At 41.3% G+C, this 24,876-nt stretch overlaps 2 non-coding genes across 2 annotated transcripts; both read right to left on the reverse strand.

The window, feature by feature from the left end:
* On the reverse strand, positions 9,133 to 9,204 carry TRNAE-CUC. Its single transcript has one exon. It is a non-coding gene; the product is annotated as a tRNA-Glu (tRNA).
* Positions 9,491 to 9,596, reverse strand: TRNAL-CAA. The gene is made up of 2 exons: positions 9,559 to 9,596; positions 9,491 to 9,536 (listed from the first exon to the last, which is right to left on the reverse strand). It is a non-coding gene; the product is annotated as a tRNA-Leu (tRNA).

Raw genomic sequence — 24,876 nt, forward strand, 5'->3', positions numbered from 1 at the left:
ATAAACAGATGGCCAACAAGCACATGAAAAAAATGCTCAACATCACTGATTATTAGAAACATGCAAATCAAAACTACCATGAGATACCACCTCACACCAGTCAGAATGGCCATCATTAATAAGTCCACAAATAACAAATGCTGGAGGGGGTGTGGAGGAAAGGGAACCCTCTTGCACTGCTGGTGGGAATGTAAACTGGTACAGCCACTATGGAGAACAGTTTGGAGATACCTTAGAAATCTATACATAGAACTTCCATATGACCCCACAATCCACTCTTGGGCATACATCTGGACAAAATTCTACTTAAAAGAGACGCATGCACCCATTGCATGCATGTTCATTGCAGCACTATTCGTAATAGCCAAGACATGGAAACAACCCAAATGTCCATTGACAGAGGATTGGATTCGGAAGAGGTGGTATATATACACAATGGAATACTACTCAGCCTTAAAAAAGAATGACATAATGCCATTTGGAGCAACATGGATGGAACTAGAGACTCTCATACTGAGTGAAATAAATCAGAAAGACAAATACCACATGATATCACTTATAACTGGAATCTAAGATATAACACAAATGAACATTTCCACAGAAAAGAAAATCATGGACTTGGAGAATAGACTTGTGGCTGCCTGGGGGCAGAGGGAGGGAGTCGAGCGATTGGGAGCTTGGGGTTATCAGATACAACTTGGAATGGATTTACAAGGAAATCCTGCTGAGTAGCATTGAGAACTATGTCTAGATACTTATATTGCAACAGAACAAAGGGTGGGAAAAAAATATATACATGTAAGTGTAACTTGGTCCCCATTCTGTACAGTGGGAAGAAATAAATTATAAAAAAAAAACCTGTATCCCAGTGTTCACTGTATCACTATACACAATAGCCAAGACATGGAAGCATTGACAGAGGACTGAATCAAGATGTGGTACATATACACAGTGGAATATTACTTAGTCATAAAAAGGAATGAAATAGTGGCATTTGTAACAACATGGATGGACCTAGAAATTATCATGTTAAGTGAAGTTAATCAGACAGTGAAACACAAAGTCATAGACTATCACTTACATGTGGAATCTAAAAAAAAAAAAAAAGGATACAATGAACTTCTTTGCAGAACAGATACTGACGCACAGACTTTAGAAAAACTTATGGTTTCCAAAGGAGATAGGTAGTGGGGGGAGGGATAGGCTGGGGGTTTGGGACGGAAATGCTGTAAAATTGGGTTGTGATGATCATTGTACTACTATAAATACAATAAAATTTATTTAGTTAAAAAAAAAAAAGGTATCCAAAAACCCTCCTTCAGCTGGGATTCTGGGATCCTCTACTTGCAAGTTAACAGGTTAGCTTGCCACAGTTTCATGGATGCTGGCAGAAGATATGAAACTCAAGAGTCAGAAACAAAGGACTTTAATACTCATGGCATAGCAAATAGCATAAGCACCCCAAGCCCCCAGGTCTTAATGAGGGCAATGCAGAGGGACCCAAGTGGACACCATGCATGCAGTGGGCTTGCACTGCATCTGAGGAACAATGAACGCAGAAATTCTACCAATTGTATACTAAGCAGTAAACAAGCCTCCTCTTTATTTAGAGGAGGTGGGAGTGGGGAGGAGACATTACTTCATCCCTCAAGGCTGCTCACTAAAACAAAACTCTGAGAAATAGCCCAAGCAAAGAGTCATCAGGGCCTTGTATTCTAAGCATGTCCAATAGGAATGCACAGAGATTCAGGCCTCATTGGCAACTGACTGACACATACTCCAGTCACCTCCCTACATAATATGCTTTCTGTCTCCTTCCTCACATTCAGCCCAGTTCTACAGAGGCTGACACACCCAGTCTCACTCTATACCACTCCACACATGTAGGTTACATGGATTAAATAAGCAGTCTGATAGTAGTTCTGAAATCTGGTTCATCATATCTAAGCCCTGCCCTCTGTGAACTTGGAGACAAGCTTAGGAACTATCTTATTCTGTAAGACCTGCCATAGCAAAAATACCATAAACTGTGTGGCAACAGAAATTTACTTAAAACTTAGACTAAACAGAAATTTAGTCTAAGTCCAAGATTAAGGTGCCAACAAATTTTGCACATTTGGGCCTGCCTATGGCCCAATTTTTTTGTTGTGTCCTTATATAGTAGCAGGGGCAAGGAAGTTTTCTGGGGTCTCTCTCTCTCTTTTTTTTTTTTTTTCTTTTTCTAGGGCTGCAACCACAGCATATGGAGGTTCCCAGGCTAGGGGTCCAATTGGAGCTGTAGCCACCGGCCTATACCAGAGCCGCAGCAACTCGGGATCTGAGCCACTTCTGTGACCTACACCACAGCTCACGGCAATGCTGGATCCTTAACCCACTAAGCAAGGCCAGGGATCGAACCTGCAACCTCATGGTTCCTAGTCGGATTCATTAACCACTGAGCCACGACAGGAACTCCCCTGGGGGGGGGTCTCTTTTACAAGAGGACTAATGACAGGGTCTCTTTTATAAGAGGACTGATGACATTCATGAGGCCTCAACCCTCATGACCTAATCACCTCTTAAAGATGTCACCTCCAAATACCATCACATTGGGAATTAGATTTCAACATATGAATTTTGGGGGCAACATAAACATTCAGTCCATAGCAGAGACTACGACATATATCCAAATAAGTGTGACAAGTGACAGATGATGGTGTTTGTCAGAAATAAAATAGAACCTTGAGAAGATGATGGTGTTTGTCAGAAGTAAAATAGAAAGAAGCTAGAGATGCCAGAGCTGGACTTTTTCCTGGATTACATCTGCTGAAAGCTAATATCATCCACTATGTAAGGAGTAATTTTTTTTTTCCTTTTTAGGGCCACATTCATGGCATATGGAGGTTCCCAGGCTAGGGGTCTAATCAGAGCTACAGCTGCCGGCCTATGCCAGAGCCACAGCAATGCTAGATCTGAGCCATGTCTGCAACCTACACCACAGCTCACTGCAACACTGGATCCTTAACCCACTGAGCGAGGCCAGGGATTGAACCCATAACCTCATGGTACCTAGTTGGATTCCAGGAGCAAGTAATTAAATATATATATATTTACATATATATAGTTCCCATCATGGCACAGCAGAAACCAATCTGACTAGGAACCGTGAAGTTGTGGGTTCGATCCCTGGCATTGCCGTGAGCTGTGGTGTAGGTCGCAGAGGTGGCTCAGATCTGGCTTTACTGTGGCTCTGGCGTAGGCGGGCAGCTATAGCTCCCATTCCACCTCTAGCCTGGAAACCTCCATATGCCATGGGTGCGGCCCTAAAAGGACAAAAGACAAAAAAATAAAAAAATAAAATATAGATTCACAGGAAATTGCCAAAAGAGTACAGACAAGTCCCAATGTGCCTTTCACCCAATTTCTGCCAATGGTTACATTTAACATAACTAATACCAAAATAAAAAATGTAACATTGATACAATGTGTATTGGTAGTTCTGTGTAATTTATCACATGCGTATATTCTTATTAAAACCACCATAATCAAGATAAAGAACTATTTCATCAGCACAAAGATCTTCCTCTTGCTATCCCCCCCCAAAGTCATCCCCACCTCACTCCCTCCCCTAAACATCCCCAACACCTGGCAACCGCTAATCTGTTTTCCATCACTATAATTTTATAATTTATAGATTGTTGTGTAAATGGAATTATGTAAATGTGACCTTTTGAGATTGACTTTTTCACTCTGCATAATTCCTTGAAGTTGTCTGCATCAATAGTTCATTTGTTGTTATTGCTAAGTAGCATTCTATGGTAAGATGATACCACAGTATGTTTAACCATCCACCTATTGAAGGGCATTTCAGTTGTTTCCTGTTCTTTAGCTGTTATAAATATAATATAAATGTGTTATGAACATTTGTGTATAGGTTTTTGTATGAACATCAGTTTTCATTGCTCTGGGATAAATACCTAAGATTTTAATCATTGGGTCATATGGTAAGTACATATTTCATTTTGTGAAAAATTGCCTGACACTCTCTTTGCTAAGTGGCTAAACCATTTACATTCTCACCAGCAATGAATAAGTGGTCTAGCTTTTCTCCATTCTCATTAGCATTTGGTGTTATTGCTATTTTTTATTTTAGCTATTCTGAAAAATGTTTGGTGATATCTCATTTAATCTGAACTTCAACAGTTTGGCCATCAATGTTTGGTCCTGTCATTGGCTCATTTTCTAATTGGATTGTTTTCTTTTTTACCTTTTTTTTTTTTTTTTTTTTTTTTTTTTTTTGCCTTTTTAGAGCTGCACTTGCAGCATATGGAAGTACCCAGGGTAGGGGTAAAATCAGAGCTGTAGCTGCTGGCCTACACCACAGCCACAGTAACAGTAACATGGGTTCCTAGCCATGACTATGGCATACACCACAGCTCATAGCAACACTGGATTCTTAACCCACTTAGTGAGGCCAGCCAGGGATCAAACCTGAGTCCTCATAGATACTAGTCAGTTTTTACCACTGAGCCAAGACAGGAACGCCCTTCCATTGACTTTTGAGGATTCTCTATATATCCTGAATATGAATCCTTTGTCAGATATGCGGTTCACAAATATTTTTTTCTGTTTGTAGCTTGTCTTGATATGCTCTTAACAAGGTATCTTGCAGAATAAGGTTTTAATTTTGATGAGGTCCAATATCATATTTTCTTTTATGGATCATGTTTTTTTGTCATTTTTTTTTTTTTCCTTTTTAGGGCCACACCTGTGGCATACAGAAGTTCCCAGGCTAGGGGTCAAACTGGAGCTGAAGCTGCTGGTATATGTCGTAACAACACAGGATCCAGCAGATCCTTAACCCCCTGAGGGAGGCTGGGATTGAACTTGCATCCTCATGGATACTAGTTGGGTTTGTTGCCACTGAGCCAAATTGGGAACTCCCTTGCTGTCATTTCTAAATATTCATCATTAAGCTCTAAGGCCTGAAGATTTTGTCCTATGTTTTCCTTAATGGTTTTATATTTTTATGTTACATTTAAATCTATGATTCATTTTTGAGCTGATTTTTGTGTAAGGTGTGAGAACTTTTTCAAGTAAACTGTATTATCTTTCAACTAATAAATGTTATATACCCATGGTAGAAAAATCAACAGATGCATGAAATCACAAAGAAAATTTAAAATTTTCATAATCCTACCACTTACAGAAAAACAATTACATTTATATATCCTTGCAGCTTTTTTTTTAATCCTTTGTTTTTATATCTATAGATTTTTTCAAATTCCTTTTAAAGATGAGGGAAGATTTCAAAATGAAACTTAAAGGTTAGAGTTTCATTCTTTCTTCTTCATCCTTGGATTGGCCAGTCTTACCAATGGGAAAACTAAAGCTTAGAGAGGGTATATACAGCTTGCCTTCTGAAAAGTCCACTTAAACTCTTAAAGTCCCCACATAAACTCAATTTAAACTGACTACCAGCCATCATTCCTTGTGTTATACTCCACACAAGGGTGGACAAAAGAAAGAGAGAAAGAGAGAAAAGAAGAAAGGAAGAAAGGAAGGAAGGAAGTGAAATAAGAGTTTTAACTTAAGAACAACCCCCCCACTTGGCTAAAAATGCAGCTGCAAGCCTTTCCAGCTATGCTGGTCACTATACCACCCTTCTTGTAACAATGTAACAACTGTGTGCCCTATGTCCAAGCCAGCAGCCCTGCTAATCTTGTACCCAGCATTGCTTATCAGTTCCGCTTCTGTAACCTTGCTTGCTCAGTTTCTTAGGGAGGAACACCATCTGCTTGGGGAAGGGGGGTAGGTCCAGGATGCTTACATGGGAAAATCAAGACCTTGTAATGTATAAAAGTTACTGAGAACAAAGACCTGGTGCTCAGACTCTGGAAGTGACTCCTCTGAGCCCGAACCGGTGCTGAATAAACCTTGCTTTTCCATATCTCTGAGTGCTGTTTGTCTCCTTCCACTGCCACAGTTTTTGTGGTTTCCGCAACAGAAGAAAGAAAGAAAGGACTGTTAGTGATGGGGATGGATTAGGATAGTTACACAGGTAGCTGTGTTACAGCAAGAAGATAGTCATGAGCAAAGAAGGAGTGCATGGGGCCAGATGGCAGGAAACCACACATCACAAACAGCAGGGTCCATGGGTGGATAAAGAAAAGCCAAACCTCAAGACTGATAGAAAACCACACCTTTTTTGGTGGTAAGTGCCCTGGGGGCAGACAAAGAAAGGTGGAAAAGAGCACAAATCTCCAGTGTCCAGATGTAACCTGTTGCTCACTATGTCCTCATTATGGTGAAATTATAATAAAGTTAGCTACGCAGATAAGAAGTACCCATCATACATGACGCCATGACACTTCTTATAAAACTATATAAGGACAAAAATCCTTCCTCCCTTCAGGAAAATTAAGGAATATAACCCTCAAACCCCACCTTCCCAGTGGATATCCTGCCCATATAATTAGATGCCCCATATAACTGGTGTGCCAAAAAATGCAGGGCAGCTGCTCGCCTCTCTGCCCACTTCTCCTTAAGAGGTGTAGTTCTCACTTAAATAAATCCTCAATTTTCTTTCTCAATTTCCATCTCATTTCTGAATTCTTTCTGCTATAAGACAAGAACCTAACCTTTGGGAACAGTTTTAGACCTCCCAGTAGGGGACCACATATAAAAGGGCGAAACCTAGGGAATTTGAGAGACAACTGTAAATTAATAATAACTCAAGAAAGCTATCAGAACAAAGCAGTCTTGCTTAACTGTAAAACCATAAATAAAGCATGAGATATGCCTCAGGTCATTAAATGAATGATAAAATGAGGCCTGCATTCAAGTTCAGGAAGATAATGATCCTTAGGGCTGTTGCCAAAATTTGGCCTCTGTCTACTTGTGCTGAATAGACAAATGCAGACAGAGTTTTGGGTGAAGGAGAAAAAAATAGCTTTCATTGTTTGCCAGGCAAAGGAGGCCACAGCAGCCTGATGCCATAAAGACTGTGTCCTCTATTGGGAAGAATTGTAGAGAGTTTTATAGTAAAAAGGAGGAAATAGGTTTTCAGATAGAAATCAGGATTGGGGCGGGCATGCATTCTTCTTTCTCTGGGGGAATCTTAGTCACCAAGGCTGACGTCAGATCTCAGCATGGTCATGAGGCTGGTCTTCTGGGTTATTGCCTAGAATAATAGTACTTGTGAAAATGGTATATTGATCAGATATTAGAACAAACTAGCAAAATTCCTGAAAAATATCATGTGCTAATAATCTTCCCACAGGCAATTGTGCTCAAGGTGGCTAAGCTGTAAACACAGCTTACAGCTGATTGTGTTTAGGGTACAAATAAGCCAGGGAGAAGAACAAGGAAAGACTCTAAGCTGTTCAATTTTAAAGTATTCATTTCTAAAAGAAGCATAAGGAATATAACTTTTCTCTTAGGCGTATAAGATGCCAACATCATTATGTGTATCCCTTGAGAGGGAACCAGGATCCTGCCTCAAGGATTATTATTATTTCCTGACTGTTCCTCCCTGGTCGTTGCAGCCCCTTCCTTACCTATTCAGCAACTATCTCAACAAGTTCCTAGGAGCTCAGGGAAGTTCATGGAGGGTGAATGAGGTCCATTTCCTAAAAGCAAGAAATGGGGGACACAGAAAGGCTTTTGTGCCCAGGAGTCCCAGAGGGCCCTAGCTTGGTTACAGGACAAAGGACCGGAATTTAAAGGAAAGATGACATTCCAAAGTAAGAGACGCTCATTATACAGAAACCTGAGATGATTCAGCATATTTTAGCATAAGTCACCACCTTTCTGCTGATTTGAATAAGCACCAGGACAGTCCCAGTTTGACCTCCTAGGGTCAAATACTGTCTTACTCAGTAGGAAGGAGGAGCTAATGGTGTAAACCTGACATCTACTCAAAGAACTAGGAAGAACTGGGAAGAAGGTGGTCTTTTCCCCTTCCCATTTTCCTTGGACCATAAAAACGTAGCCACCCAATCCTAGGGGCAGTGCTTTTTTGCTCTCTGCTTTTATCTCTCACAAGTGTCCTGTCTTAATAAATCTGTTTCTTGCCTATCAATCTGTCTCTTGCTGAAATCTTTCTATGCTGAGACACAAAGAACCTGAACTTCAGTAAGTCTAGACACTTAGGTGAGTGATTCTAATCAAAAAACTGTGGGTTCAAATCCCAGTTTGGGCTCTTGGTAGGTCCAAGTCATAAGTGTTGTCGTTTCACTAGGACACAGGAAAGCAGAGGCAAAATTATTTGTCCAATACCTGGGATCTTTTGGCAAGCCAGGTTGTAATTAAAATGAGTTAGAATACATCTTAGCAGCTCTGCCTTGGAGGTCTAGAAAATGTACCCAGAGAGAAATAAATACTTTGAAAAACAACAAATTAGGCATAAAGGGTCAGAATAGTATACAAATACTAAGATTCAACTTAAATGTGACCAAAGTGTTTTTATTATTAAAACAGGTAATTTTCCACAGGTGTCACAATAGAAAAATGGGCAATGAAAACTCCTAAAATAAAAATTTTGAAAAAGCAGATATCAATGTTATTTTGAGAAAAATTATGGGAAATTTGAATGTGGACTGGCATATGAAGACATTAACATTGTTTTTTCATAGTGTAATGAAAGTCATATGCAATTTTCAAATGGTTGGGAAGCCAGGGAAACTCTATAGAGAAAGAGAAAATGTAGCAAATACCTTATGTCATACGTAGGTAGAAAGAACACCAATGTTCATTGTGTCATTATTTTAATTATTTAAATGTATCTTCAAAATAAAAAGACAGATGTTGCAGTGGAGGAGAATTACCTGATTTCTGAGCAAGACTTGCCTGAGTCATTGTGAGGAGCAAAGACCTTCCTGAGTCACCCCTCTAGATGACATGTGCCACTGTAATGGTCTGTTGGACATTCGTGGAGATTTTTTAACCCAGAACATTAGAAGATCTGGCATTTGCGGCCACTCCTGGGTTTACTTTTTGGAGGATTTTGGAGATAAAGGATAACGATCGCACACAGCCGACACTTATTAACCACGATCATCTCTGATAATTAGTTTCCCCCGAAAGATAAAGTTACCAAATAGTTTTTTACTTTTGCAGTAGAAAACAGAAGGAAAGGAAAACATCACGTGCTTCCCTGACCGGGAATCGAACCCGGGCCGCGGCGGTGAGAGCGCCGAATCCTAACCACTAGACCACCAGGGAAGTTACAGCTTGTCTTTTCTGTAATGTACTAGACTACATGTAAAAAGTGTGACGAAACGTGTAAGTAAATCTAGTAACAAGATCGTCTAGTACATTAAACAGTCTCCCTCTTCCCTCTCGGCAGTCGCTAAACTACTGCGAATATGAAAAAACAGCGGAGACAAATGAAGCAATGGGGAAAATCTGAGTATGGCCGCCTTCCCGGAAGATCCAAAAAAACAAAACATAAAAGCCAGCGGCTCCAGCATAGCTTAAACGAAGGGGTTAAAAAACAAAACATATCACATGTCAGAAGTGGGATTCGAACCCACGCCTCCATCTGGAGACCAGAACACCCATAGGCAAGGTACACACCTTGAGTCTGGCGCCTTAGACCACTCGGCCATCCTGACACGCTGCTAAAAGAAGGCCCTGAAAGAGGTCTGTTTTCTGCGGCAGCCTGCTGCTCTGCCCTACGTCACCAGCCAGGCCCGCAGTCGCCAGAACCTCCCGGCCACAGAGCTAGAGAACCGCCTACTGAGCGCCTGCCAGGAGCCACGGAGTTCTGGAGGACTCGGTGTTGTCATGCTCTCCAGACCGCCCCGCCTAGCTGGGCGGGAGATCCAACCCGATCTCCGGAACAAGGACAATCCTGCTAAAAACCCAGAGGGGTTAGTAACCCCCCGACTCAGCAGAGAAAAATAGTAGCAAAGGGAAAGCGCCAAGCTGCTCCCAGACAGGTGACCAGCCACTGACAGAGCTGCTCCCAGACAGGTGACCAGCCACTGACAGATTCAGGCACATTCCTGGCCCTTGCTAGGGAAACTGGCTAGTGGGTGAATACAACGAAAGCACTTGGAAATACGCTTGCTACAGAGTAACCAACAGTGGTTGCTATTGTTTCATTATTAAGGCCTTATTGTCTCAAGCATCTGCATCTTTCAAGGTCCACTCCTCTTCTTGTGCCAAGTTACACAGCTGTGGTAAGAGGTTAGAGATAATGCGGGATCTATGCTAAGGAAAAAAATTATTCATTCATGACACTTGCTAAAGCACGGTAAGAAAGACTATTCAAGGGGTCTATCAAGATAGGTGCGGGTACCATTACACTCGGATCTTGAATGATTGAATTCAACGATTGAATTCAACTGAGTACAAGGTTAGTGGAAATTTATAGCCAAAGAGAGAGGCAGTGAGTGGGAAGAGCAGGCAGTGTCTGTGGATCGAAAATTACTAACGGGGAATTCTGTCTAAACCAGTCTAATAGAGTTTTTGTTGAAGGTAGGCCAGGTTATCAGACATCCCCTGGGGGATAGCAGAGGATGAACAAACTCTATATATTATTTATGTATCTAATCACCCATTATATATTCAGGGTGATCAGATATCAAAAAGGGACATTCTGGCTAAACATATTTAGCAAGATTCTTTCTAAAATTGAAAAATGTAGAGACAAGTATGGAAGTCCAAAAGTCAAGCCTAGTGGAAAAAGAATTCAGGGGCTCAGTTAACAAGAATGCAAAAACAGCAAGAGTGCTTTAACATCAAATGTAAAGTCCCCACTCCTGTGCTCCAGACTGCGTGCCATTCACTCACTCATTCATTTGCTCATTCATTCATCTATTCACTGTCTTTATTGATAGAGCTTGAACAAACACTAAAACCTCTGCCCTGGCAAGCTGACTGCTAGTGAAGGGAACAGTTAGCACAAACAGACAAGTCAGGTAGTGAGAACAAAACAAAAGTAGGGTAATTAATTGGTAGAGTTCTGTTTTTAGATTAGGGTGGTCAAATAAGACCTCATTGAGGTGACTTTTTCAAAAAATAATTTTAAAAAAGTAAAACACATGACTCCCATGAAAACATAAATGATGCACACACTTCAAGATTTTAATTCAACTATTAATGAGGGACATTGTATGATGTTATAACCAATTCAAAGGAGATTTTGATGGGGTTTATTTAAATAATTGATGTTGAAAAGAAATTGCTAACAGATGGAGGGCAGGTTAATATACATAAGAGTATAATAAACTGTAATGTTTAAGGTATGGTTTATACCTCTGGTTTGTTTCTTTCTACCGAGATAAAGTGGGGGCCTCCCTTGACAAATTTTATATATATTGCTATAAATATGAATCTTTGACCTTGCTGCCACACAGAAACCATCTGCATTACTATCAGTTTTCTTCTTCCTCTTCCTCTTCCTTTTCCTCTTCTTCTTCTTCTTTCCTTGTTCTTTTTAGAGCCACACCTTCTAGGAGTCAAATCAGAGCTGCATCTGCTGGCCACAGCCACAACCACAGCAACTCCAAATCCTTAACCCACTGGGCAAGGCCAGAGATTGAACCCACATCCTCATGGATACTAGTCAGGTTCCTAAAGGAAGCCACAAAAGGAACTTCCTCAGTTTTCTTTTTTTTTTTTTTTTTTTTTTTTTTTATTTTCCCACTGTACAGCAAGGGGGTCAGGTCATCCTTAGATGTATACATTGCCGTTACAGTTTTTTCCCCCACCCTTTCTTCTGTTGCGACATGAGTATCTAGACATAGTTCTCAACTCCTCAGTTTTCTATAAGTTAATTTCTACCCATACAGGATTGTAAAATAGTCAATAGAAGTCAATCAAAGGTGTACATGGAATCAGATAAGCTGTCAAAGATCTGTCGGACAATGCTAAGCACACCACTGTAAGCACACCTTGCAGTGTGTCAGTGTAAGGGAAGCGAGACCTTATGTAAAATTGGGCTCAATTCCAAATTCAGTAAGGAAAAGTGGGGATTTATAGCCAAGGAGGAGGGTGGGGGTCAGTGGCTGGAAAATGACTGAGAAGTTATCAAGAGTGGAGAAATTCTTAAAAAAAAAAAAAAAAAAAAAAAAAGAGTAAAGAGATTCTGGCTAAACTGATTTAATAGGATTTCTGCTGAAGGCAGGCCAGGGCCATCAAATATCACCTGGAAGGTTGTGGAGGATGAGAAAATTTGGTAAGCTTTGGAGAGTGAGCAGATATTAAAGGTTAGGGGACTGACTGACCTAGCATTCTTATTGCAATTAGACTCTCCAAGGCAGGACATGGAAACCACTAGAGCAAGGCCTAGTTATAAAGAGGGCTCGGAGGAGCATGACTAAATTTTGGTCAAGAGGGAACTCTCATCACTAATAATCTCTTTTCTACTTCCAAGTTTTGCATAATCATTTCTTTCACATTGAAGCCTTAATCAAAGGGAGGCACTGAGAGAAGGGAGGGTGTCTTCCTCAACCCTCACAATAATATCCTAATTCCTCTAGTGGCCTACTTGGCCTTCAGGAACTTCTGGCCAGCTTGACCTTATCTCACAATCACCATGTGCCCCATGAGCTTCCTGCCTTTACCTCAACATGCTTGATCTGCCTTCATTCCTTTCTAGCTCACCCAGGAAATCCTCTAAGATCCTGGAGGGCAAGGACTAGGGATGAACAGAGAAGAAAACAAAATAACTGTGCTCAAGCAGCTCACATTCCCGCAAAGAAAGACAAAAATAGGAGTTCCCGTTGCGTCTCAGTGGTAAAGATCCCTGGCCTCCTTCAGTGGGTTAAGGACCTGGTGTTGCCATGAGCCATGGCTGTGACTGCAGCTCTGATTTGACCTTAGCCTGGAAACTTCCACTATGCTGCGTGGCCCCAAAAATAAAGGAAAAAAGGCAAAATAAAGCAATTATATTTTGAGATTGATAATTATGGTGAAGAAAAATACAGAAATAAGATCAGAAGGAGATATAGGTAAAAGAAAGGCAGAGGGAAAAGTAGATGGTTCAGAAAACCTCTAAAGATGTAACTTTTAAGGAGAAATTTGAAAAGAGTCAGGAAGAAGCCAGATGCCATCTGGGGGAGAGAAAAGAGAAGATGCCAAGGCCAGCAAGGAATATAAAATAGACTATATTTATATTTATATAGTTGGAACTGAGTGAGAGGGCCTGGTGCCAGCCTGGATATTGACTTTGAGTAGAGAGGAGAACTGAGGTGTGTAAGATATAGCCTGATTTCCAAGGATCTTCCGCCTACCATATGGAGAGTAGACTGTAGAGCATAAGACTGAAGCAGGACCTTGGACCAGACCACATAGCAGCTGGCCAGGTTGTGAGACATAGTCAAATTCTGGATATACTTCAAAAGTGGAGCAAATAAAATTGATGTATAAGAAGTAAAGAAGTGGCATATAACCAGAGGAATTTGGGCCTGAGCAATTGACCAATAGGAAAGGCAGGGAGGAGGCAGATTGTGGCAAAGGGAGAGTATGGTTTTTGATACCTATTAAAGAAGTCAAGTAGCAGATAGATACCAGCATCTATCCAGTGTGAGGTCCAGTGGGAGATGTAAAGTGAAAGGTCATTGGCCAATAAATTGTATTTAAAACAATGACACAGGATGAGCTCACCTGGAAAGTGGGTGTAGAGGTCAAAGACCAGGCCTGGGATATTCCAATAAGTTGAGAAAGAAGAAGCAGCAGCATAGCAGGCTGAGGGAAAAAAGGCCAGTTTTAAAGAAAGAAAAAAAGGTAAGTGTGGTATTGTAGAAGAGGTGAGTGTGAAAAAGAGAAGAAAAAGATCAACCATCCAATGCTGCCAAGGGAAGTAAGTTGAGAACCCAGGGGAACAGGGCTCTGGTGAGGTTGGAGGACAGACTGGAAGTGATGATGGTATATATTGATATCCTTTGGGAGGTGTTCTGCCATAAAGGGGATCAGCAATACGGAATGCTAACTGCAGGAGCCAAAAGATCAAAGATGGGTTTGGTTTTGTTTGAAAACAGATGTTTCATAGTGTGTTATATTGATAGGAATGATCCAGTTTTGTTAGGCTTCTCTGCATTCTTTGGAATCTTCTCACCATGTAGTGAAGGCTACTTCTCATGTTTTTTGTTTGTTTAAAAAAAAAAAATGAAGTGAGGAGTGGTTAACGAATCCAACTAGAAACCATGAGATTGCGGGTTCAATCCCTGGTATTGCTCAGCGGGTTAACGATCCAGCTTTGCCGTGAGCCGTGGGGTAGGGCATTGCCGTGAGCTGTGGTGTAGGTCGCAGATGTGGCTTGGATCCTGCAATGCTCTGGCTCTGGTGTAGGCCGGCAGCTACAGCTCCGACTCGACCCCTAGTCTGGGAACGTCCACATGCTGCGGGAGCAGCCCAAGAAATGGCAAAAAGACCAAAAAAAAAAAAAAAAGAAGTGAAATTGAAATAACGTAAAATTAACCATTCAAAGTAGCAGTTAGTACATTCACAATGTGGTACAACCACTATCTCTATTTAAGTTCCAGAATATTTTCATCATCCCAAAGGATACCTCATACTTGTTAAGCAGTTAGTTCCCATCTTAGCTTGGGCTCCTGTAATAAAATGCCACAGACTAGGTGGCTTAATAAAAGTTTGCTTTCTTGTGGTTCTGTGGGACTTACTCTCATGACCTTATCTAAACCTAAATATTCTCAAAGGCCCCATCTTAAGATACCATCACATTGAGAATTAGGGCTTCAACATGCAAATTTGGGGTGGCACAACTCAGTCTCCAGCACTCCCCAATCTTCACTTCTTCCAGCCCTGGCAACCACTGATCTGCCTCTGTGAATTTACCTATTCTGGATATTTCATATAAATGGAATCATATTATACGCAATGTTTTGTGCGGTGCTTCTTTCACTTAACACACGCCAGGTGTGCACCATATTGTAGTATGTATCAGTACTTAATTCCTTTTTATGGCTAAATTATATTTCATTTTATAGATATACCACAGTTTGTCCATTGATGGATATTTGGGCAACTTCAGCTGTTGTGAATAGTGCTCCTATAAACTTGCATGTACATGTGCTTAAGTACCAGTTTTTAATTCTTTGGGTAAATATCTAGGAAAAGAATTGCTGGGCCATAGGTAAGTCTATTCTGGGTCACTGGAATCTATTTTCCACAGTCCTTGAACAATTTACATTCCCTCCAGCAATGTAGAAGTGTTCCAATTTCTCCTTTTTTCCTTTTTTTTTTTTTTATTAATAGCCACACTACTGTGTGTGAAGTGCCTCACTGTGGTTTTGATTTGCATTTCCCTAAAGGCTAATATATTTTCATGTGCTTGTCGGCCATCTGTATATTTTCTTTGAAGAAATGTCTATTCCTGGAGTTCCCATTGTGGTGCAGTGGTTAACAAATCTGACTAGGAACCATGAAGTTGAGGGTTTGATCCTTGGCATTGCTCAGTGGGTTAAGGATCTGGCGTTGCCGTGAGCTGTGGTGTAGGTCGAAGACGCGGCTTGGATCCCAAGTTGCTGTGATCTGGCGTAGGCCGGTGGCTATAGCTCTGATTAGACCCCTAGCCGGAAACCTCCATTTGCCACAGGAAGTGGCCCTAGAAAAAGCAAAAAGTCAAAAAAAAAAAAAAAAAAAAAGAAAAAAAGAAAGAAAGAAATGTCTATTCCTTTGCATATTTTAAAAATTAGGTTGGTTAGGACTTCCCATTGTGACTCAGCAGGTTATGAAACCTATTAGTATCCATGAAGGTGAGGGTTCAATCCCTGGCCCTTCAGGTACAGCTTGGACCTGGTGTGGCTGTTGTTGTGGCATAGGCTGGCAGCTATAGCTCTGATTCAATCCCTAGCCTGGGAACTTCCATATGGCTGTGAAAAAGCTAAAAATAAAAATTGGGTTGTTTATCTTTTTGTTAGTTCTAAGAGTTCTTTATATATTCTGGATACTAGATCTTTATTAGCCATATGAGTTGTAAATATTTTCTTCCATTCTGTTGGCTGTCTTTTCGTTATTTTTAATTTTGATTAAGTATAATTTATATATTTTTCTCTGTTGCTCTTGCTTTTAGTATCCTAAGAATCCATTGCCAAATCCGAGATTACAAAATTTATCCCTATTTTTTCTTAGTAGTTTTACTATTTTATCTCCTATATTTATGTTGTTGATCTAGAGTTAATTTTTGTGTGTGGTATTAGGTAGGGGTCCAGCTTCATTCTCTGCATGTGGATATCCAGCTTTCCTAATACTATTTTTTCAAGAGACTATTCTTTCTCCATTGTTCAAAATCTACTGACCCTAAATATATGGGCTTATTTCTAGACAATCAATTCCATCCCAGTGGTCTATGCCAGTACCACACTGTTCTGATAACTTTTTTTCTTTTTGTTTTGTTTTGTTTTGTCTTTTTGCCTTTTCTAGGGCCTCTCCCGTGGCATATGGAGGTTCCCAGGCTAGGGGTCTAATTGGAGTTGTAGCTGCTGGCCTATGCCAGAGTCACAGCAACACGGGATCTGAGCCACATCTGCAACCTACACCACTGCTCACTGGCAATGCTGGATCCTTAACCCACTGAGCAAGGCCAGGGATCAAACCCTCAGCCTCATGGTTCCTGGTTGGGTTCATTAACCACTGAGCCAGGACAGGAACTCCGTGATAACTTTTGTAAACAGTATTAAAATCAGGAAGTGTGAGTCCTACAATTTTGTTCTTTTTCTTCAAGATCGTTGAAGCTATTTAGGGCCCTTGAAATCACAGAGTATTGGTTTTTCCATTTCTAAAAAAAAAAAAAAAAAGCCATTGGAATTTTGTTAAGATGGTATTGAATCTGTATATCACTTTTTGTGGTTTTGACTGAACAATATTAAGTGTTCCAGGCATGAATATGGGATAGCTTTCCATTTACTTGCTCTTTAATTTATTTCAGCAATGTTTCATAGTTTTCAATGTAGAAGTTAAATTTATGCATAGGTATTTTATTCTTTGGCGGCTACAGTAAATGGATTGTTTTTTATTGTAAATAGAAATGCTAGTATATAGAAACACAACTGAATTTTGTGTTTTGGTCATGTACCCTACAATTTTACGAAACTAAACTTGTTTCTCTAGTAATGTGTGTGTGTGTGTGTGTGTGAGAGAGAGAGAGAGAGTGTGTGTATTCACAGATTCTTTGGGATTTTTAAAATATAGGATCAGTGATGACAGAAAGTTTTACTTCTTCCTTTCCAGTTTGGATGACTTCTCTTTGTTTTGTCTAATTGCTTTGGCAAGAATTTCACAGCACAATATTGAGTAACAATGGTGAAAGTGGACATTTTGTCTTGTTTATGATCTTAGAGGGAAACCTTCCATTGGCTATGTTGGTAGCTGTGGATTTTTAATACATGCCCTTTATCATGTCATGAAAGTCCCCCCAGAATATTTTTAAATACATAAAACAAAATACATAGGGTTACAAAGGAAATTATGTTGAAATTATTATCAAAATACTAAAATTAGTTTCTGCTATAGTAACATGTGTGCTTATTTATTAACACATTAAATAACAAGGTACATTAGCATTTTGAATTACTGATAAGTATAAATGACATTCTCAAGTATCTGCAGCAAACTGTAATGTAGCATGAAAATATCTATGATTTTACTTGTAAAAGTAGGTCCTGCTAATATTACTGTGTTTTGTTGTCTCCACTGTTAATGGAAGGAGTTGCTCACTTTTATCTAGAGGCTAGTGAAGATAAAGACGTAAATTGTTTCCCATCCAAATTCATGCGCCCTTGAATTCTATTTACTGGAATGCTAGGTTAAGAACCCCTGAAGTTGGGAGAGAATTGGTGATAGAAAAGATGGACTTGGCTGGAATGGGGATGTGGGGAGGCTGCAAGCTGTTGTGCCCTCAGATTTCCATATGAATGCTACAGGGACAGTAGGAAACTTTTCTGGCCAAGTGATTAAGACTCTGGGAGAGGGGGTAAGAACATAAGGATATGTGCCAGGGGAGCAGCTGCAATGCTAGAACCTGGACTGGTAGCTGGGCAAGGAGAGGAGGAATAGAAGTGGAGTAGGTCAGTGACAAGGTGGCAGGATACCTAGGATATCCTTTGAGAGGAGCTGAAATGCTGCCAGGCAGCAAGATGATGTAGCTTTTAGGACTAAAGAAAGCTTCAAAGAAGATGACATTTGGCTAAGTTCTACTATTGCTATAATATTTATTTTCTAGATTCCTTTATTGTAGATTTTTTAATTTTTAAAAAAAGCTAAAATTCAATAAAATATTTCACGCATAAACTAAAATCTGTACTTAACCAAACATATTACATTTTGTAGTTCACAGTTTTACCATTTTATCTTCCAACCAAGCAGCGATGTAGAATGACAGAATTGTGTGACTCAAGTTGATTTATAACCACTGTGCTACGGTTTATTTCAAATCCACTGTTTAAATGCAGGCATATGTGGTACCTTAGACTATGAAAATGCCATATGTGCCCAAAGTGAGCGCAAATGGTTCCAAACCAAACTGTTAGGAACTTACTGGAAGTGAACATGTGTGGCTGAGTGTGCCAACTCAATAATAGGAGTTCTCCAAATTAACTTCCATTTAGAATATAATGTTTATTAAAGGATAAATAAGAATGTGCAACTTGAAACATAAAGATTTTGAGATAGACTAATTGAACCATAATTCTACAACTCTTTAGAATTTAGACCACCAGGAGATTTTACCTGGGAGAAGTGTTTTATCACTGACATTGTTTATGGTTGACAGGGTATGGTGATAATAGCACTGACTGATTTGTTGTTATTGTTGTATTTATTTTTTTTATAGGCAATGCTCCTGGCTCTGGTTCTAATTCCACTGGACTGCCTTCTTGCTGTTTCATCTCCTGAAAGGAGAAGCACTTGTACAAGGCAGCAATACCCTGGGACTTCTTACCTTGTTGTAGGGAGCTAGGTTAAGAATGATCATCAGAGCAAGAATTGGGGGTAGGCTGAGGAGGGAGTGATGCCAGGCTAGGACAGGGTAGGAGTTGTGGGGTAGAGGATGGAAGGATAACGAAGAGTTAGAGCCATCTGATTTGGACGGGGGTCTTTTCTTCATGCTTTCAGAACTTCATCTCCTTAGGGCCTTAGGGTTCATCCCTCAAGCTTCCCAGGTGTTTCTCAGCTCTCCTTTGACATTCCTTTTCCCCTGTCCTGCCGACCCCCAAGACAAGATTTCCCCAAGATAAGCTGAGCTTTGATAGGTCAGCATGGCAGAGACTCTCAGGCTTTGGAGATACTGGAGGGCTCACCAGCATCACATCTGCTATCTTCTAGGCTCCAATATATGGTATTGGCAGGGGATGCAGGATTCGCTAGGTCTAGATGCTCAGGTTACAAAGATGATCTTCTAGTAGGCTCTAAAAGTCTCCCACAGTGCTCTGCTATCAGTTTCTCTTTCCATATTGGACTGCGGTGGTGTACGTGTCAAGGGAGAGAATGTTTCCTACAAGCCTTTCCCCATGACAACCCACATGTCATTGTTCATTCTGTCATCACCTTAAAGTGCTCCAAGAAAACAGACTTACTAAGTCTTAGTGGACATGTGAAACACCTCGCTTGTCTCCAACAATGTTCTTGTAAGCCCCTTGAACACCACCCACTTTTTGCTACCAAGCAACTTTCAGATTCCATCTCCTTTTCCTAGTATCCCCGAAGAGTTCAGTTTGTTTTCTATTCTGAAATTACTGCCTCAGAATAGCAAGACTTCAGTTAATAAACTTGAAATAGTCATCTCAACAGATGCAATAACCAGACTTGGGTTTTCCTGGTGGGGAGGGCTGAGGGGTAAGCATTTTGTTTTGTGCATTATGCTGGGAGTCTTTACACCCCAGGGAGAGGGTTTGCATAACCAGAGGCAAGCTTTACAACAAAAGTTTTTCCCAACACATCTTCACCTACTAAACGTGTTTCTCACCTTACTTTACTGCTGGGGCTGTTACCTCTTTCCTCCTTTTGTGGCCTTCCGGATAAATAAGGCTATGGGAAGGACACTGATGGGGACCATCTTTATGCACAGCTGTAGCAAGCTTCTGGGATTCTTAGGAGTTGCTTTGTGATCAAATCCTATCTACTTAGTTCTCAAAGTAGAGCATCTTTCATTAGGATGTTGGCCTAGAGGAAGAGGGATGGTGTGGTTAGCCTCTGAATTTTGGAGAAAGCCTAAAGGGTGTCAGAGTTGATGAGGCATGAAGCCCATCACTCTAATCCACCAGACTGCAGTCTCTCCTTAGGGCTCCAAATGAGAAGTTTAGACATAAGCTTCATTAGCTATTACTGGAGAGAGCAAACTGAAGACATATGAGGGAATCCCAATCATGTTTCCCAGTTCTCACTGCTGGAAGTGGCTTCATGTCTCACCAGTTGAATAGGCAGTCTGAGGAGGGCAATATTTACTAGGTGCTAGTGGGTGGCAAAAAGGAGAGATGGCTCATTTTGGGAACCATCCAAATATGATCTGGTGAGTGGATTGAACAGATCAGAAGAAGAATGCAACAAGAACAGAACTAGGAGAAATGACTTCAGAATTTTGGTAACTCTCAAATTCTTTGTATTAAAAACCTGATGCTGGAAGATGGCTGTAGAGGATTGGTTGGATCCATTTTTGGCCCAAATGTAAAACTTTCTAGGTACAGAGGAAGAAAGATTAAAGACTGAGGCAAGGAAAAGGGCAGAAAACAGACAACTGGGCCAAGAACATGCATTGAGAGCCAGAAGAAAAGGAGGTAGTTAGAAATAAAACAGAAGAAATGACAGTAAATGGAGAGAATAAAACAGGAATGAGAGCAAACACAAAGTGAAAGAACAAACACGGTTAGTAGAACATGATGAGATGAAAGCAGCAGGGAATTCTAGGGAGCTTGTCAGGAAATAGCAGAAGAAAAATGTAGGGGCCACTGGAACCTGGGGAAGTTGTAGTGGAGACTCTTTCTTGCCCTCGTTCCCCATCTTGGGCTTCTTTTCCCCTAGTAGCCTAGCTTAGGTGGATAGTGTTTTGTCAGCACCCTCTACTTGCTCTCCTGGCTTCTTCACTTCTCATCTCCATTTGAATATACAAGTGCAACAGTACAAAAGGCCTGGTACAGGAGATGAAGATGAGAAATACTGTACTGGGGATGGAGGGGAGAAGACAGGGCACTTCATCTATCGGAGGAACCCTATCTTTGTCTCAGCTTTCCTTACCCACCACATCTAGTCAGTGAAGAAGACCTGCACTCCACAAAGCAGGACATAAAAACCAAGTTCTACTGAGAGCAAGTCAGATTTCCCTTTATTTCCATCTTTACCAGGTGGTGAGGCATCTTTACCAAGGAGTGTTCTAGGTGCCTGGATTCTAACTTCCCATGTTTGCTTGGACATTTTCCTGAGCCCATGACATCTGATTTTTAAACGTTTCTTCCTTTCCTGGGTATTTACTCTGGAAACACCTTAATTTCTTCTGTAACACATCAAAGGCCCAGGTGCACGTATCTCTGCTACAGCCTGGATGATAACCGAGCTATATCTGTAAATCCGCGATTTTCCTCAAGCATTTGGCAACCGAGCCTGTTCCAGGGGGACCTCAGGCAGAACCTGCTCCTCCGGACCACGGCGGGTAGGGCGCGGGACACCCGCCGGCCACGCGCTAGGAAGGAGGACGCGCGGGCACGAAGCGCAGCTCTCCCAGACAGGAGCGACCCGAGCGCGACGCGGATTACAGCACTACCAGCGGCCCGGCGCTCGCTGCGCACGTCCAAGCCCTCCCGCCTGAGCCGGGTCATCCCACGCGCGATCTGGTTGAAGAGGTCCCGCTCCACCACATGCAGTACGACCACAGCGTCGCTGGACAGCTGCTGCTTCAGCACCTGGAACGTAATGTCGCCCCGCGACCGGAGGCGAATGGCTTGCTGCTCCCGCTCACCCTGCCCGGAAGGCGAAAAACACCCCTGCTGCTGCAACATTCGCGTCCGTAAGTCTTCAGGCTGCCAGATTCCTTCTCAGTCATGTCCTCCGCCCTCCCAGGCTGGAAGCTAAATCACCAAGGGCAGGGCGGGTGGCCTACTCAGCCACTGGAGAAGAGGCGTGGGGAGTCTCTTATATACCGTCCTGCCCCGCCCACATGTCGTCACAGAGGGCAACCGCCATTGCGCTCCTGGAGAGGCTAATTGGCTGGAGAAAACAGATGCAGACTGATTAAATAAGGGGGAGACAAAGGGCCGGGAGGCCTTGTGCAGAGATGGGGTCTGAGCAAGTCTGATGGTCTGGGCCTCACAGTTTAGGTCTTAAACTGCTGTGGAGGGCTCCTTCTCCACTCCAACTGAGTCTTCTCAGGATTTCCGAGCAGCAGATTAATTACAATGCTGTAGCAATTTGGCCCATCTCTTCTTGGACCAAGGGAGTGGAAGGTGGTTTTGCTGTTTGGAGACAAGATACTGAGAACTCAGAGGGTACAACAATATTACTAGATTTGTCTTTTCCCAAGGCGGAAGATAAAGAGGCTAGGGTGCCATTTAGAGTCCAAGAAGTGTAATTGTCATGAGGATAAATATAATCACGTATTTAAAAGAACCCCAGGTGGACTTCTACAAGAAGCTCACAAGTTCTTCATGGGGAGACTTGGGAACTTAACCTGTAAAAAAGAATTTGCAGTTTCAAGAGGCTGTAAACTCTGTGTAATTCAACAGAGATAAAGCTACAAAAACTTAAATTTAATCCTAGCTTTTGAAACAAAGTGATGAAATGGAACTCTTTTAGTCTGATTGGTTAGTGCACTAACCACAGAACAAAAATACACAATCTCCCTTTCCTGTCCATGCCAAAGAAGTTAGTGCTTCTCTTCAGGATTTTCAAAGGAGGGTGACTATTTAGAGATACCTGGGGCTCATCCTTTACTTAAATGTAAGAAACTGAGACGCTGAGAGAAAAAAAAAAAGGATTTTCTGGGGAGAGGGTTATTGGAGTTTAGAGTTTTATTATTTTTGAATGATGTGAGACTGAGAGAACCAAAAGTGTTCTTGTGTCTCAAGAACTTGTTATTACCTAAGAATGAGAATTATGGAAACTGCTTGTGATTTCATCCACAGGATAGAGGAACTAGGATTTTGCAGATGTCTATTTAGGGACCATGAGGTGAAATAATAAAGTTTTTTTCTTTATTCCTTACCCTATGGAGTCCTGCTCTTTTGATTAATGAAGGGCTTTAATTAATAAGTAAAATTTGTGGAATAGGGTTGGTGATCTTTCTTCTAAACTTATACTAGGCAGCTAAGTATCATATTAAGTGATTGGTACCATAATTCAACAGTATGGTATGAGCAGGACATACTGGGTTCATCCTAAGGATAGCTTATCATTGGATAACATGTCATTTAGGCTGTTTAGGCCATGGAGGAGAAACTTCTGATAGCCAACAATAAGCACACAAAATTAGTTCCTAAAATGATTTCAGAGCACAGTGAGTGCTCTGAAGGTGATAGAGGAGTTCACAGTGGGGCAGAGAAGGACAAAAATGATCCTTCTGAGTGGGTTATCTTGGAACTGAGGTATATAAGAAAGGACCCCATGAAGAGCTGGGGATGGGTACTCCAGAGAGAAGGAATTCTCTCTAACATGTTTAGCAAACTTGAGAAATAACAATAAGTTGGGAATAGTAAGACAGAGTAGACAAAATGAGGAAAGGTATGGGAGGCCAGAGAAGAAGCCAAGGGCCGGATCATATAGGCCTTGAGGTCATGGTAAGGCTATATTGCACTGGTGACCACTGAAAGGTTTTAAGCAAGAGATTTGATCCTCCCTGCTTTGTGAAGGTGAGAGCGGAAGGAAGCAGATTGAGCTGGCAAACAATCTGCAGATATGATTCTTTTACGATATTGAGATGGGGAAATTACTTGGTTTATTCAGGTAGGTCCAAATGCCTTCACACATGTACCTATAAAAGAGAAGCAGGGAGTTCCCATTATGGCCCAGTGGTAACAAATATGACTAGTATCCATGAGCATGTGGGTTTGATCCCTGGCCTCAGTGGGTTAAGGTTCTGGTGTTGGCATGAGCTATGGTGTAGGTCACAGACATGGCTCAGATCCAGTATTGCTGTGGCACTGGTGTAGGCTGGCAGCTGTAGCTCTGATTCAACCCCTATCTTGTGAACTTCCATTTGTGACAGTCATGGCCCTGTAAGAAAGAAAGGAATGAAAGACAGTGTGAGAGAGAAGCAGAGGAAGATTTTATACAGACAAAAGTGGAAGTAGTGGTGCTAGCAATGAGTTTAGAGTGATATGGCCACAGGTCTGGGAGTGCCTGGTCACCACTAGAAGCTACAGGAAAGAATTTTCCCCTGGAACCCTTCTAGGGGTAATGGCCCTGATGACACCTTGATACTAAGACTTCTGGCCTCCACAACTATGAGTGAAAACATTTCTTCAGTTTTTAGCCACCAAGTTTGTGGTGATGTTACATGAACCACAGAAAACTAAATAGGTGACTCAGAGTAATATTTTAGCCATGGATGGAGAGGGCCACAAGTGACTGGATTCAAGATGTTTTTGCAGATAGTATCAGCAGGACTAGCTGATATATATGGTGTTGGTATCACAGAATAGTCAAGGTTGATTCCTAAATTTTTGTTCTGAACAAGTGGGTGGATGGCAACATTTACTGAGATAGGAGAGGGGGCAAGGTTTGTTAAGTGTTATTTGTTGGCCACAGTCATGTTTGAGAAAATATCAACTAGCTTTTGCCACCGCCCTCTTTGTCACTATCTGGCACTAAGGTCTAAACTCAGTTATCAGTGTAGAGTAAAGCAGGTAGTTAGATATCTGAGTCTGTAGCTCAGCTGGAGATACAATCTGAAAGTCATCAGTGTTTTTTTTTGTTTGTTTTTGTTTTTGTTTTTTTTTTGTCATT

Source organism: Sus scrofa, chromosome 2, assembly GCF_000003025.6.
Source record: "Sus scrofa isolate TJ Tabasco breed Duroc chromosome 2, Sscrofa11.1, whole genome shotgun sequence".
NCBI classification, from domain to species: domain Eukaryota; kingdom Metazoa; phylum Chordata; class Mammalia; order Artiodactyla; family Suidae; genus Sus; species Sus scrofa.